Source organism: Triticum aestivum, chromosome 3B (assembly GCF_018294505.1).
Source record: "Triticum aestivum cultivar Chinese Spring chromosome 3B, IWGSC CS RefSeq v2.1, whole genome shotgun sequence".
Classification (NCBI taxonomy): domain Eukaryota; kingdom Viridiplantae; phylum Streptophyta; class Magnoliopsida; order Poales; family Poaceae; genus Triticum; species Triticum aestivum.
In genome coordinates this window covers 114,048,919-114,056,924 of record NC_057801.1, presented here as the reverse complement: position 1 = coordinate 114,056,924, position 8,006 = coordinate 114,048,919, and positions in this window count along the sequence as shown.

Here is an 8,006-nt window from a genome sequence, read left to right as displayed (position 1 = left end):
GACAAAATCTATATATGTTGCTGTTATTAGAATGAACATGATGCCCTCATGTCCGTATTTTATTTTTATCGACACCTCTATCTCTAAACATGCGGACATATTTTTCGATTCCGGCTTCCGCTTGAGGACAAGCGAGGTCTAAGCTTGGGGGAGTTGATACGTCCATTTTGCATCATGCTTTTATATCAATATTTATTGCATTATGGGCTGTTATTACACATTATATCTCAATACTTATGGCTATTCTCTCTTATTTTACAAGGTTTACCATGAAGAGGGGGAATGCCGGCTGCTGGAATTCTGGCTGGAAAAGGAGCAAACATTGGAAACCTATTCTGCACAACTCCAAATGTCATGAAACTCCACAAAACAACGTTTTGGATTTATTAAGAATTTATGGGCGAAAGAAATAGGCCAGGGGGCCCACACCCTGTCTAGGAGACAGGGGGCGCCCCCCTTATAGGGCGCGACCCCCTATCTCCTGGGCCCCCTGGTGGGCCTTCGGCATCCATCTTCTGCTATATCATCACTCTTTCCCTGGAAAAAATCGTGGGCAAGCTTACAAGACGCAACTCCGCCGCCACGAGGCAGAACCTTGGCAGAATCAATCTAGGGCTCTGGCGGAGCTGTTCTGCCGGGGACACTTCCCTTCGGGAGGGGGAAATCATCACCAACGTCATCACCAACGATCCTCTCATCGGGAGGGGGTCAATCTCCATCAACACCTTCACCAGCATCATCTCCTCTCAAAACCCTAGTTCATCTCTTGTATCCAATCTTGTATCAAAACCACAAATTGGTACCCGTGGGTTGCTAGTAGTGTTGATTACTCCTTGTAGTTGATACTAATTGGTTTACTTGGTGGAAGATCATATGTTCAAATCCTTTATGCATATTATTACTCCTCTGATTATGAACATGAATATGCTTTGTGAGTAGTTACGTTTGTTCCTGAGGACATGGGTGAAGTCTTGCTATTAGTAGTCATGTGAATTTGGTATTCGTTCGATATTTTGATGAGATGTATGTTGTCTTTCCTCTAGTGGTGTTATGTGAACGTCAACTACATGACACTTCACGATTATTTGGGCCTAGAGGAAGGCATAGGGAAGTAATAAGTAGATGATGGGTTGCTAGAGTGACAGAAGCTTAAACCCTAGTTTATGTGTTGCTTCGTTAGGGGTTGATATGGACCCATATGTTTAATGCTATGGTTAGGTTTACCTTAATACTCCTTTTGGTAGTTGCGGATGCTTGCAATAGGGGTTAATCATAACTGGGATGTTTGTCCAAGTTAGGGCAGTACCCAAGTGTCGGTCCACCCACATATCAAATTATCAAAGTACCGAACAGAAATCTTATGAACGTGATGAAAACTAGCTTGACGATAATTCCCAATGTGTCCTCGGGAGCTCCTTTCTCATTATTAGATTTGTCCTGGCTTATCCTTTGCTACATAAAGGATTGGGCCACCTTGCTGCACTTTATTTACTTTATTTACTTTTTGCTCGTTACTATTGATCTTATCACAAAACTATCTATCACCTACTATTTCAGTGCTTGCAGAGAAAACCTTACTGAAAACTGCTTATCATTTCCTTCTGCTCCTCGTTGGGTTTGACACTCTTACTTATCGAAAGGACTACGATAGATCCCCTACACTTGTGACCATATTGATAGAAAAACTGAAGCAGCTAGCAAACTAATAACACCAGAGCGTGCCTTGCCTAAAAGAAAAACAATGCATCCCTGAGCAGACAGCTGTGCGCTGCCTAGATTCACGAAAGTGCACATCTGAGTGCTCCTGTTAACGAATAGCAAGAAATCATAGAGGAAAATATTATTGAAGGCACCCAGTCAAGAAAAACATGTTGGAACGAAAATAAACTTAAATTTCCAAACCAGTCAACTCCATCTGGTTCAAAATAAAACCATCACAATTACAAATTCATCAGTCGATGTAATATTACCCAATACAATAACTATCAAATAACCAATTCATCACACAATCCTCAGAAACGTCCTCGCCATCTGACATCAGGAAGACAACGACGATGCAGGATGTCTCTCATCGACAGAAACCGGCGATACAGCTCATAGCTCACATACCCTTCCTAAAGGAAAACCAAATGAAAACATCAATGTACAAAAAAAATGTATTGTTCTTGCAACAAAGGCAGAAACTAACGAAAATGAAATCTTCACTTACAGTAGCTCCATATTTCAGGTGATCAAAGGTAAGTGGCTTCCAATCCCAGTAGTGACGAAGAAGTTCTGCAAAAGAGGACTCCAGCTTGGAGTAAGATTCGTCAATGATGGCTCCTGCTGAGTCCTCCATGGAATCCCTTTCTTGACTGCCTTTTATCCTGAACTTCTCTTGGATGTCGACGCGGTACCCTTCTGGAATTCTGATGAAATCTTGAAAAAGAGCATCTCTAATATTCCCGACGCCCACACTAGAGAAAGTTATACCTCTATTCTCAAGGAAATCCTTTAGGACAGGGCACTCCGAAATGATAGACCAAAACATGATTCCGGATAGCCAGTTGCATGACGGCGACTTTTCTACGCCCATACCAATCCTTTCTTGTGAACTCCATGCCGAGACCAACAAACTTGTACTTCTCCTTGCGCAACCAGTCCACGTACAAGGCAATGATCTCCTCCACCTTGCCAGGCTCGTTGGTGTACCACACATCGAGCTTCGTGTTACCATCGGCAACTATCGGATGGTACTCTGTGGTGTTCAAAAAGTCGTCCATGGTAGCGAGCAGCAAGGTTCCAATGGAGACTCCTGAGACCCTGGGACAAGGTTAGGGAGTGGTAAGGAGGGTGGGAACTGCCTGATGTTCTGCGGCTACAATACGACGTGTAGACCTCACAAACACGGCCAGTATTTAACCTTGGCAAGGGACATTTGGGTTAGCATATGCATTAACGTGTGAACTAGGAGCAGCGCATAGACGGTTGTGCTTCCGAAGCTCATGGAACCATGCATTTCCTAAAGTCACGGATGTGCACAAATAATTGATACCGCGGAGAAACCGAGGAGCCTCTAACTTTATTTTACGGTAACTGACACACTGAATAGTCACATCGAACAGCCACCACATCGGTCATCGATTCCTCCTTTGAACAAAGTCCACCGACGGAAGAATCCAATGAAGCAAACGAACAGCCTGCCGTACACCTTAGATCCGAAGGCCACAACTCATCCGTCCCTCATCTTGCTAGATTCACACCATCTGTACCTCGAGAGTCAAGGCTGGTTTCACGTGAGGCACGGGTATGCAGGCACAAGACGCACATACATGTCTAATCCATAGGCACGAGCATACAACTTTTGTAGATATTGGTCGGTATCACAATAGGCACGTAGACATGTAGGTAGAAACTCGCCGGAAACACGTCAATGCAGGCAACGAAGGCACAGAAACATAGCCTATACAGGCACGTGCATTGGCTTCACGAGCCACGTGATCTTTTCCGTCTTGTTTTTTCAGTCTCGACCTAAATCCTCTGGATACAAATCATCTGAATGCAAAAAAGAGACCTCGAAGAAGCACCGGTGAGAACACTCTGTTCTACAGTCATGGCATGTATCACGTGAGATACATCAATACTTGAAGCAAATCAACGGCACATGTCAGAGAGCCACAGTTTTAAAGACTCCGGATGCACATGCATGTAGAAGCACAGGCACGACGAGTAACAGCCATCGCATCCCCTCACGGACGGACGTCTGACACCACGGGCACAAAGAGTCACAGCCAGTGAGTCCCCTGAGAAAGACGAATGCAGGCACAGGAGGCACAGAACTGCAGCGTATACAGGCACGGCTTTGGAAATGGCGTTCTCGAGGCACACGTACAAACCAGCTGGATGCACAATAGAGTGGTGGCAGAGGCACGGTTGTGCAGTCTCAAGAGAAATTGCCGTATGAAACCAGAACATATAGACATCGCGTGTGTCGCGTGAGGTACAGAAATAGCGGAAAAGAAGCCATGGGAGTGAAGCCTCCGCAGACACGGATGTCGGGCTTCTAAAGGCACGGTCCCGAAGAACACAAAGACAGGGTACTGAAATGTTGCCTCGTACATTAGCAGACATGCCACTCTCTTGCAAATGTGTAAAACACAGCAATACAAACACAAACAAACAACGCTGAATGTAAGCCAAACAAAAAACACGCTTCTCCCAAACAATACATATGCGTCACATCACGGACGGACGTCTCCACCAGAGGCACGTAGAGTCATAGCCAACATGACGCCTGAGACACGCAAATGCACGTACAGGAGACACGGAACTGAAGCGTATACACTCACGCAATTGCGGCTTCTCGGAGTTCTCGAGGCACGGGTACAAGCCAGCTGGATGCACAAAAGAGTGATGGAAGAGGCACGGTTGTGCAGTCTCAAGAGAAACTGCCGTGTGACACCAGCACAAACAGACATCACGTGTGTCACGTGAGGTACAGAAATAGTGGAAAAGAAGCCACGGGAGTGAAGCCTCCGTAGACACAGATGCCGGGCTTCTAAAGGCACGGTCCCGAAGAACACAAAGAGAGGGTACTGAAATGTTGCCTCGTACGTTAGCAGACGTGCCTCTATTGTGCGAACGTGTAAAAGACAACAATTCAAACACAAACAAACGGCACTGAATATAAGCCAAACAAAAAACACGCTTCTCCCAAACAATACATATGCGTCACGTCACGGACAGACGTCTGCACCAGAGGCACGTAGAGCCACAGCCAACATGACGCCTGAGACACGCAAATGCACGTATAGGAGACACGGAACTGAAGCGTATACACCCACGCAATTGCGGCTTCTCGGAGTTCTCGAGGCACGGGTACAAACCAGCTGGATGCACAAAAGAGTGATGGAAGAGGCACGGTTGTGTAGTCTCAAGAGAAACTGCCGTGTGACACCAGCACAAATAGACATCACGTGTGTCACGTGAGGTACAGAAATAGCGGAAAAGAAGCCACGGGAGTGAAGCCTCCGCAGACACGGATGCCGGGCTTGTAAAGGCATGGTCCCGAAGAACACAAAGAGAGGGTACCGAAATGTTGCCTAGTACGTTAGCAGACGTGCCTCTATTGTGCGAACGTGTAAAAGACAACAATTCAAACACAAACAAACGGCGCTGAATATAAGCCAAACAAAAAACACGCTTCTCCCAAACAATACATATGCGTCACGTCACGGACGGACGTCTGCACCAGAGGCACGTAGAGTCACAGCCAACATGACGCCTGAGACACGCAAATGCACGTATAGGAGACACGGAACTGAAGCGTATACACACACAATTACGGCTTCTCGGAGTTCTCGAGGCACAGGTACAAACCAACTGGATGCACAAAAGAGTGATGGAAGAGGCACGGTTGTGCAATCTCAAGAGAAACTGCCATGTGACACCAGCACAAACAGACATCACGTGTGTCACGTGAGGTACAAAAAAAGCGGAAAAGAAGCCACGGGAGTGAAGCCTCCGCAGACACGGATGCCGGGCTTCTAAAGGCACGGTCCCGAAGAACACAAAGACAGGGTACTGAAATGTTGCCTCGTAAGTTAGCAGACGTGCCTCTGTTGTGCGAACGTGTAAAAGACAACAATTCAAACACAAACAAATGACACTGAATATAAGCCAAACACAAAGCGTGCTTCTCCCAGACAATACATATGCGCCACTTTAACAGGTTACCTAAATGTACATGAACTCGCGCAAACGTCAACAATGAACTTGTAACATGAGAAAAACATAAAAAAATTATTTTCACATAACATGAGACAAGCCAAACACGATACTGAATAACAAAACGATACTCCACAGGATTGAACTAATAGTACTCATTAATTATACAAAAAAAGAAATGAAAGTCTTCCAGGAGTCCATTCCTCACAGAAACGTCCACACAAACGTCCACTGTGACCATTCTACTCAGTTGGAGTTCTGCTCCGAAACATCAACGGCCTCTACGGTCGGGAAGACAACGGGGATGCGTCATGTCCTGCATCGACAAAACTTGGCGGTAGAGCTCGTAGCTCACATACCCATCCTAAAACAAAAAATGAGAATGAAGATATACGTAAAGAGGAAAAAGTACTATTTTTGTAGTAAAACATAAATATAACGACCGAAAATCATAAAAAATGAAGTTTTCACTTACAATTGCCGCATATTTTAGGTGTTCAAGAGAAAGTGGCTTCCATTCCCAGTAGTCATGCAGACCCTTGGGAAAAGACGACTTCATACTCAAGTAAGATTTGTTTATGACGGCTCCTTCCAAATCTGCCATGGAATCCCTTAGATTGCCTCCTTTGATCATGAGCTCCTCTTGAAGATCGATGTGACACTCTATTGGGATTTTGAGGAAACTGTTTGCGAGAACATCCCTATCGTTCCTGACGTCGGCACTAGCGAAAACGATACCTTTGTTCCAAAGGAAATCCTTTAGAGCAGCGCACTCCGTCCTGGCCTTGCACAAGTGATAGACAAGAACATGCTTGCGCATCACTAGTTGCATGACGGCAACTTTTCTACTACGATCAAAATAATCCTCTCATGTGTACTCTAGATCAAGACCAACAAACGTGTACCTGTCCTCACGCAACCATTCTTCATAAAGAGAAAGAATCTCCTCCGCCATGTAGGGCTCGTTGGTGTACAACACCTTGAGCCTGGTATTACCATCGGCATCTATAAAGAGACACTCAGTATTGTTCCTGAAGTCATCCATGGAAAAGACGGTGACACGACAATGGAGTCTGACTGTGCTGCTTGTAAGAGGCGAGGATGATGGGAGCTACCTGCATTTCTCTTGAGAGAATAAGACGCGATAAACTCCCGGAATAGACCACTACTTAACCTTGGGGAGAGATGACTCAGTTACCATGCGCCCATTAAATTGCATCGGGGACGGTGTGAATGGACGGTTGTGCTTCTGCAGATTATGAAACCATGCACTTCAAAAGTCACGGCTGCCACGCTATAGTCGAGGAGCCTCTAGGTTAAATCTAGCACGGTATCTGGCACAATGAATACTAACAATAAATAGCCATCCCATCGGTCACCAACACATCTTTTGACCGAGAGAACAATGAGAGGAGGCAAACTAGATGACCCTGACGTATATATACTACACGAGGAGTGAACCAAATTAGAAGCATGGCTCGGCCAGCACAAAAGCCACACACGTGCCTCCACTTTGCTTAAAGACAAACCTCAGTGATATCAACGGACCTGCATCTATATGCCTGCACGTACCACCGAAAACATTGCCAAAACAAAAGCACGTCCATGCTTCTGACATACAGATAATTGTGTGCTATCATACATATTCCCGCCTGAACCCAGCGTACATAAAAACAGTGGCTCCCTAGGTCAACGACTATTGATTTTTTTTGCAATAACAGAGTCACGAACCATGGCTCCATTCTAGATGCAGAAGTGCCTCTCATTAGGAGCCATCATGCCTCCCGTCAATTTGCCTGCCCCGACATATCGACCATGCCTCTCCTGCTACAACGACCGCACATCTAATAACATCATCACCGTTCCTCTCCTAAAAACACACACATCTATACCTGATTAAACCTGTGATTAAAAAAATTAAAACACAGAAGCACGAGTATGCTTTTCAGCATGTATAACCGTGCCTCGCAAAAAGTATGTAAAGCATGATAGGCACGTAAAAGACTCTGCTGGGAGGCAGCACAGTTGGACAACTATAATGGGAGGCAGCTGGATGAGTCAAACATCTCGTGTCCCCATAACACCTTGGAATGCACGCACACCATCTACAACCAGCATTCATTCCATTTCGCAGAATAAAAAATAAAACAAGAAGCACTCATTACTACTCTTGATCTCTCCCGTCTCCTTTATTACAACTCATTTGCCTTCTCCGTCGCCTGATTCTAGGGTTCGACCTTCTTCTCCGTCACCTGCTTCTAAGGTTCGTTCTTCATCCCACCAATCAATCAATTAATTTT